Source organism: Narcine bancroftii, chromosome 1 (assembly GCF_036971445.1).
Source record: "Narcine bancroftii isolate sNarBan1 chromosome 1, sNarBan1.hap1, whole genome shotgun sequence".
NCBI classification, from domain to species: Eukaryota; Metazoa; Chordata; class Chondrichthyes; order Torpediniformes; family Narcinidae; genus Narcine; species Narcine bancroftii.
The window spans coordinates 20,753,986-20,761,292 of record NC_091469.1 but is presented as its reverse complement, the minus strand read 5'-3'; the positions used below and the strand labels follow the sequence as shown (position 1 = coordinate 20,761,292).

The window sequence follows — 7,307 nt, the reverse complement described above, 5'->3', positions numbered from 1 at the left end:
TGTTAAAGTGTTTGCATTTAAACAGAAAAAAACACAGCAATGTATTATGTTCGGTGATATTCATACGAGATATACACTTAGATTGAAAGGTTAAGACACATAGAGATATAAAGTTTATTTCCGGTGAAAGGAGGGATGTCATGATAATGAATATGCATGAGATGTATGCAGATAGAGGTTGAGCTATTAACCTGACTGGAAGTGAGAGGGCATGCGTGCGTTGTATGCAGGCACGAAATGGTGGAATAATGGAAGCAGAGAAATAAAGACACACTGATGTTCAACAGATAAATCATGTGTTGATGGTGTTATCAATTTCACATTTCGGGCCACAAATGTGACAAAGGGGATGAAAGAAAAGATTCACATTTCAGACAAAATAAAAATAATCAAGTTTGAACTAGAGAAAGGGGTTCTACCAATGTGCTGGACTTAAATATTTATTCCAAAATCCGTATTGTTAAGAAACAGATTATCTGTTCTATTTCATAATCCTGCTACTTGGATCTTAAAGGGTCTCATTTAGCTGATACATTTATGAAATAAATAACAAAGTGAAGTATTGCATTTATGCATCATTTTTCACATTAGGATGTGTCACAAAGCTCTGGAGCCAATGAAGTTTATTCATCAAGTATAGTAATTTTTTAAATGCAGGAACGTTTTGTAAATGAGCGTAATAATGATAAGTTCCCCATCAAAAGCAAATTACATTATTGGGTGTTTTATTTAAATTTAAGGCAGTAAACCAATCGTTGAATTGAAAACATTTGGATCAGGTTTTCACTTTCTAAAGATGAGCTGTTGCAGTCCTTGTCAAGCTTCCTGTAAGGAATTAAGTGAGGTACTTTAGCCAAGTTCAGGATAATAATGTTACTTGTGCTATTACTTTGAATCTATTCTAGTCTGGCCGTTTAACCATTTTATATTTAATATGTGCCCTATAATTACAGAGCAAGATTGATATAATCCTTTTTTTGCCTCCAGGAGTTTGATTTGAGTCAGGCCAAACTGAAATCAAAAATGATTGTATTCAATTGATAAGTGAGTGCAACATGAAATGTTCATGTTATTGGCGATAGAACTGAAAATTCATGAGTCTCATAAGTCTCAAGATGTTCATTGCATATGGAGAACTGTCAGCCATCCACAAGAGGTCTGCCATACCTGATCTGAGTCATATGAGAGTGATGGTCGCCACTTGAAAATGTTCCACTGCACATCGTTATATGAATTTAGCACCATTATTCCTGTGGGTTGAGGCAATCACATTCTAACAATGTTGTAGTCTGCAGTGTCTACCATTGCTCAGTATGTGCCATGTCAGAAAATAAAAATTGAAACAAATAAAATCCTTGATGAATGTAAGAAGTGTAGGAAATGCTTAAGAGGGAGATCAGGAGAGCAAATATAGATAGTTGGTGTGGTAGCAGTCAGGATAAATGAAAATCCAAGAGATTCTACAGGTATATGAAAAGTCAAAGGATGGCTGAGGTGAGAAGTAGTCCCAACAAAGATCAACGGGTTATTTTTGTGTGGAGACACAGGAGAAGGGTGAGATTTTAAATAATATTTCTCAGTCTTGACTGTGGCGAAGCAATTGAGGCAAATGAGTTGCAATGTACTGGACTATGTAAGAAGCCCCAGGAGGAGGTTCATTAAGGTGGACAAGTCCCCAGGGACAGAAAAAAGAGCATCCTCACTATGGGAAGCTAAGGAAGAAATTGGGTGTTTTAACAGGGCAAAGCTTTCCATACCTAATGGCTAGGGTGGCAGGGTGGGGATGGTGCATGGAGAGGGGTGAGGGTTTGGTGGGGCAAGAGAGGGAGGGGAAGAGTATAAAGTTGGGAGGTGGATCCTAGGGTTAACTGGGTTCTCAGTCTTTTAATTTTAATTGACAAATATCCACAGCAATGGCAACAGTTTCTAAAAGTATCAGGAGTGGCAGTCAGATACCTGGCTAAGGAAGAAATTGGCGGAGGTCATGCTGAGATAGCTGCATTCTCTTTAGCCTCAGGTTAAATGCCAGAAGTCTGGAGGGTGGCTAATTATGTGCGTTGTTTAAAATTGGCAGCAAGATCAATCTGGGGAACTTCAGGCCCATGAGCTTGATGAGTTGAAAAATTGCTGGAGGAGATTTTGAAGGATAGGATTGCTTTTCAGATATACAGCACGGTAACAAGTTATTTCGGCCCACAAGCCCATGCTGTCCAATTAACCTACAACTCCCAGTATGTTTCGAATGGTGGGAGGAGACCAAAGTCCTCAGGGAAAACCACACAGACACGGGGAGAATGTGCAAACTCTTCACAGACATCGTGGGATTCGAACCACAGTCCGATCACTGGCGTTATAATGGTGTTGCGTTAACCGCTACACCAACCATGCCGCCCTGCTTGCATTTGAATTTAATCTGTAGTTTGAGAGGGAGAAACTAAATAGGATGAGTCAATATTAAAGAATAACTATGGTGGCAAAACAGCAGAGCTTGCCAAAGTTGATTGGAAGGGGTCCCAGCAGGGAAGAGGGTGGAGCAGCAATGGTGGGAGATTCTGACAATAATTCAAAGAACCAGGATGGTTTCATCCCAAGTTTGTTCATTATCATCTGACTATACATAAACAACCTTATGAGCCACCATTTCACTGGACCATGGTACATACACATACATACTGAATACACCACACAGTGGTATAAAAAAATATATATAAATACCTTGGGATGATTTACTTGGTTACAGGATGCTGTCCTCCAATCTCACCACCAGTGGGAAGAACATTTTTTCCAGCCTGGCAGTTCTGATTTTGATGATCCTGTACCTTGTTCTTGATTATTCTAGCAGAAAAATACTGTGTGCTCGATGGAAAGGGTTTCTATAATTCTTTAAGCCCATTTTAAGCAAATGTGATTAATAGAGGAAAGGCAAACCCAGTAATCTTCTCAACCTCTGCATTGATGTCCAGTCTGATACTTTACAGCAATGATGGTCCCGGACAGGACATTCTCAGCTGTGCTCCTGTAAAAAGTTGTCAATGTTGGGGTTGGTTGCCTTGCCCTCCTCAACCTCCTTAGGAAGTGTACGTGCTGCTCATGAAGCTGTTAAACAAGACAGGAGCCCTTGGTATTACAGCAATGGTTCTCAACCTTTTCCTTTCCACTCACATACCACTTTAAGTATTCCCTGTGCCATAGGTGCTCTTTGATTAATAAGGGATTGCTTAAGGTGGTATGTAGGTGGAAAGAAAAAGTTTGAAAACCACTGTTTTAATCGTACCTAACTGACTCGTTATGTGCATGGTTTCATAACTCTAAAGGAAATGGCCCAATGACAATTTTTCTGAAGCAAAATATTTTGGTAGCAATTGGGTCCAGAGCAGTGATTCTCAACCTTCCCTCCCGCCCCCCCCCCCCCACGTCCCACCTTAAGCAACCCCTTACTAATCACAGAACACCAATGACATAGGGATTACTTAAAGTGGTATGAGAGTGGAAAGAAAAATGTTGAGAGCCACTGTATAACAGGAAAGGATAGCAGTTTGGCTGACTGACGGAAGGCAATGAGTGTGAATAAAGGGAAACTTTTCTGATTGACTGCTGGTGACTAGTGATGCTCCACAGGAGCCAGTATTAGGTCTGCTTTTTTTCACGTTGATGGCTTTGTGGTCCAAGTTTGTGGATGATATGATCAGTAGAGAAGCAGGTAGTCCTTGAGGAGGCAGGGAGTCTTGATGTGGGAATTTGATAGATTAGGAGAATGAGCAAAGAAATGGCAGACAGAATAGAGTGTAGGGAAGTGCATTGTCATGTATCTTGGCAGAAGGAATAAACTATTTTTTAAATCTAGAGAGAACTGAAAAAGAAGAGGTCAAAAGGGAATCAGGAGTCCAGATGCAAAATTCCCCATAGTTTAACTTGCAAGTTGAGTTAGCATTCAGGAAGGTTATGTTAGCATTCATTTCAAGAGGACCAGAATATAAAGGTAAGGTTGTAATGCTGAGGCTTTTATAAGACCTCATTTGCGCCCCAGATCTAAAAAAAGGATGTGCTGGCATTAAAGAGGGACCAGAAGAGTTTTATGAGAATTTACCTAGAGATGAAAGGGTTAACATATGAGGAGCATTTGATGGCTCTGGACCTGCACTTGCTGGGGCTCAGTAGGATGATGAGAGATCTAATCGAAACATGCTGAATATTGAAAGATCTGGATAGAGTAGACGAGGAGAAGATATTTTCAGTAGTGGAAGATCCCAGGATCAGAAGGACACAGCATCAGAATAAAAGGATATTCCTTCAGAACAGAGATAGGAAGTTTTTTCAGTCGGAGGGTGGTGAAGCTGTGGAATTCGTTACCACAGTTGGCTGTGGAGGCCAACCCATTGGGTACATTTTATCAGAGATTGATAGGTTCTTAATTAGTGAGGACATCAAAAATTAAAGGATAAAGGCAGAAGAATAGGTTTGAAAATAAAAAGTACATCAGCCATGATTTGACTAGTGAAGCAGACTCGATGGGCTGAATGGCCTAATTCTGCTCTTACATTTTGTGGTCCAGTATGACAGATTAGTCTGCAAGTTTTGATCCCAAGTAAGCTAGCTGGGTTAGGATGAGGGCCTATTTCATGCTGTATGACTCAATGGCCACAAAAATCCAGGTTGAAACAACTGGATCTGCTAAGGGAGCAGAGCACTGGCAAAGTTTCCAATTTTAGATGCCATATTGATCCAAGATTCTCAGATGGACATTAAATATCCTGTGATATTATGCTGAAGAAAATATTTTTTGCTGGTGTCATCTCTTGGAATATCTGTGGAAAGATTGAGGTCAGCAGGCCTCTGAGAAGTAATTGTCCACGGCCACTCATTGGCTTCTCCCACTCAGCCAATGGTTTTGAATATTTTAACATGAGATTTCACATCCAAAGTACAGAGTAACTATGGATAGATGTTAAAATTCTCAAAGATACACTACACTTAAAATCACCAATGCCTGAAGAGGGCGCACGAAATCAGTGAACCGGTACGAACTCGAAAGGCTAACATGGCCTATTTCCGCTCCGTAAATGGTTATATGTAGAAAAGGTGAAAAGCAGAATATTTTTTAAAATCCTGAGAATGAAAGTTAATGGATTGCACTTGTATACGAATCACTGGATATTAGCACATAGATCCAGCAAGGAATTGTTAAGGCAAATGGTATGTCGTCCTTCATAATCAGAGTTGTGAACACAAGAATTGAGAAGACCTTTTGTAATTATAAGAGATTATAACAGACTCCGATAGAATTGCATCTGTAGTATGCTCTTGTTTACAGAGTGTCAGAGAAGGCTGTATTAGCAGCGTGCAGTCTTCCTTTACATATCCTCAGCTTGCACAGACATACCCTGGAGCTATGAATGCCTAACTTATTGAAATCCTTATGTATGAATGAGCTTCCATCATATTAGTAAATTCAAAATTCCGAGATCCATATGTACACCTATTCCTACCAAGAGGAGAATCGGTTTTCTCTCCTTCTTCCTTTCTAGTACCAGTAATTGTTGTTTATCAGCCTTCTGTAAAACCCCACTCAGAACCTGGAGACGGCCTGTAATTTCACCACAGATCACTACTTTTAGGTGCTTTATGTATGCATTCTCACATTTCAAATAATTTTGATGTGGTTCAAAGCCATTGAAGAAGTATCATTGGATTCTGGGACCAACTGTATGATCATGTGAATCCATAGCTAGCATGTCAATGAGTAACAAGGAAGTACAGATTTAAAAGCTCCTGCTGCAGGATGGGGGGGGGGGGGGGGGGAATTGCAGCAAACGTCCATCAGATTGACTCCTGTGATGACAGGTGTGTGACATGAGAAGAGAATGAGCAGAATGCATCTATACATTGCAAGCAATGAGCAACTGGAGGAACTCAGTAGGTCGGGCAGTGTCTATGGGGAGAAATGCTCAGGCTATACTGCATGGATTTTGAGAAAAGTAAGCTTACTGAAACTTCTTCAGGGGATTTACTTGATGGAGAAGAAGTTGATGTTTTTTGAGGTGATGAGTCTGAGAACTCGGGATCAAGATCTCAAATAAAATTTGGCCACCCAATCGAGAGAGAAGAAATGTCTTCATCAAAGAGAAATGAATGTTTGGAATTCTCTGCCCAAGGGTGTCGTGGATATTCTGACATTGTGCTGAACAATATTTTAAAATGTACTGATCTATTCAGTGGCTTAAAGAATGTGGGCTTAGTGCAGCAACATGGTGCAGAGGTAAAATTTCCAATCAGACCAGCCACTATCTTCCTGAATCACAGATCTGGCACGAGGTACAGAATAAGCTCTTTCTACTTTGATTTCTTATGTTCTTAAAGGTTACGAATAAGGTAATCTGTCCACACTGTTTGAAGGATTTCACTGTATGCAAGATGCCACATTTCCTGCATCGTAACATTGACTGGACTTGAAAAGCACTTCAAAAATTATAAAACAATTTGGGAGGATGAGAAAGGTGCTATAGAAATGCAAATCTTTCTTAGCTCTTGTTTCATGCTGTGCTGTGTATTTTTCAGTTGTGGTATTGCCATATTTTCCCAACGCCATAATTAAAAGCTGCAATAACCTATAATTGATGATGCAGCCTAGTTTATTTCTCCTCTTTTGACACAGTCTGCAATTTAACTTGGAACGTGGAATTGTCTGGATGAGAACCAGAAACTTGCATCATTCTTCTCGTCTCTCTTCACAATCACAAGCCTGTCTGGGGCAGAGAGAGTGGCATTGAAGTAATTAATGGGCCAGTCTGCGTCAATTCACTTAGCCCTAGCACCAACCACATGGGCACACTTGCCTTGACCAAATTTGTGCAATCTATTGTGCTCTAAAACAGCAATCTGCTGGAGGAAATCTGTGGGTCATGCCTCAGTGGAATAAAAGAATGGCCAATGTTTCAGATCGGAGTCCTTCATCAAGACTTCCATCCGCCTTCTTTATTTTGCAGCCAATCTTCCATATTGGAAGTGATGTTCACATCTCAGGTTGTGGAAACCAGATGGATTTCATTGCAGCTAGAAGTATAGTTCACAATTGTTAGTTGACTTTAATATAGTTAAAGTAGATTAAAATAATTTAAAAGGCAAAATATGAAATTTAAAAGCTCATAAAAATGGCAGAATCTGAATTTGAAACAGGAATTGAAATAGTTAATGTGCTTAACATGAATTTGCTTCTTTAATAAATTTCAAAAGCTGGGGTAAAGCTGAGAGAGCATCTACCACACAACAAGTGCAATAAGACTGTCCATTATCCTTTTCCCAAATCATGG

The 7,307-nt window shown here is 39.9% G+C and overlaps 1 long non-coding RNA gene across 1 annotated transcript in view; it reads right to left on the bottom strand.

Annotated features, from left to right (window-relative positions):
• Window positions 1-726: 726 nt before the first annotated feature.
• The window catches only part of LOC138764025 (uncharacterized), a 32,439-nt gene continuing 25,858 nt past the window's right edge, over window positions 727-7,307 (bottom strand). Inside the window, exon 3 of the long non-coding RNA XR_011357966.1 lies at window positions 727-825. This is a non-coding gene — a long non-coding RNA (uncharacterized lncRNA). The remainder of the gene's footprint in view (window positions 826-7,307) is intronic.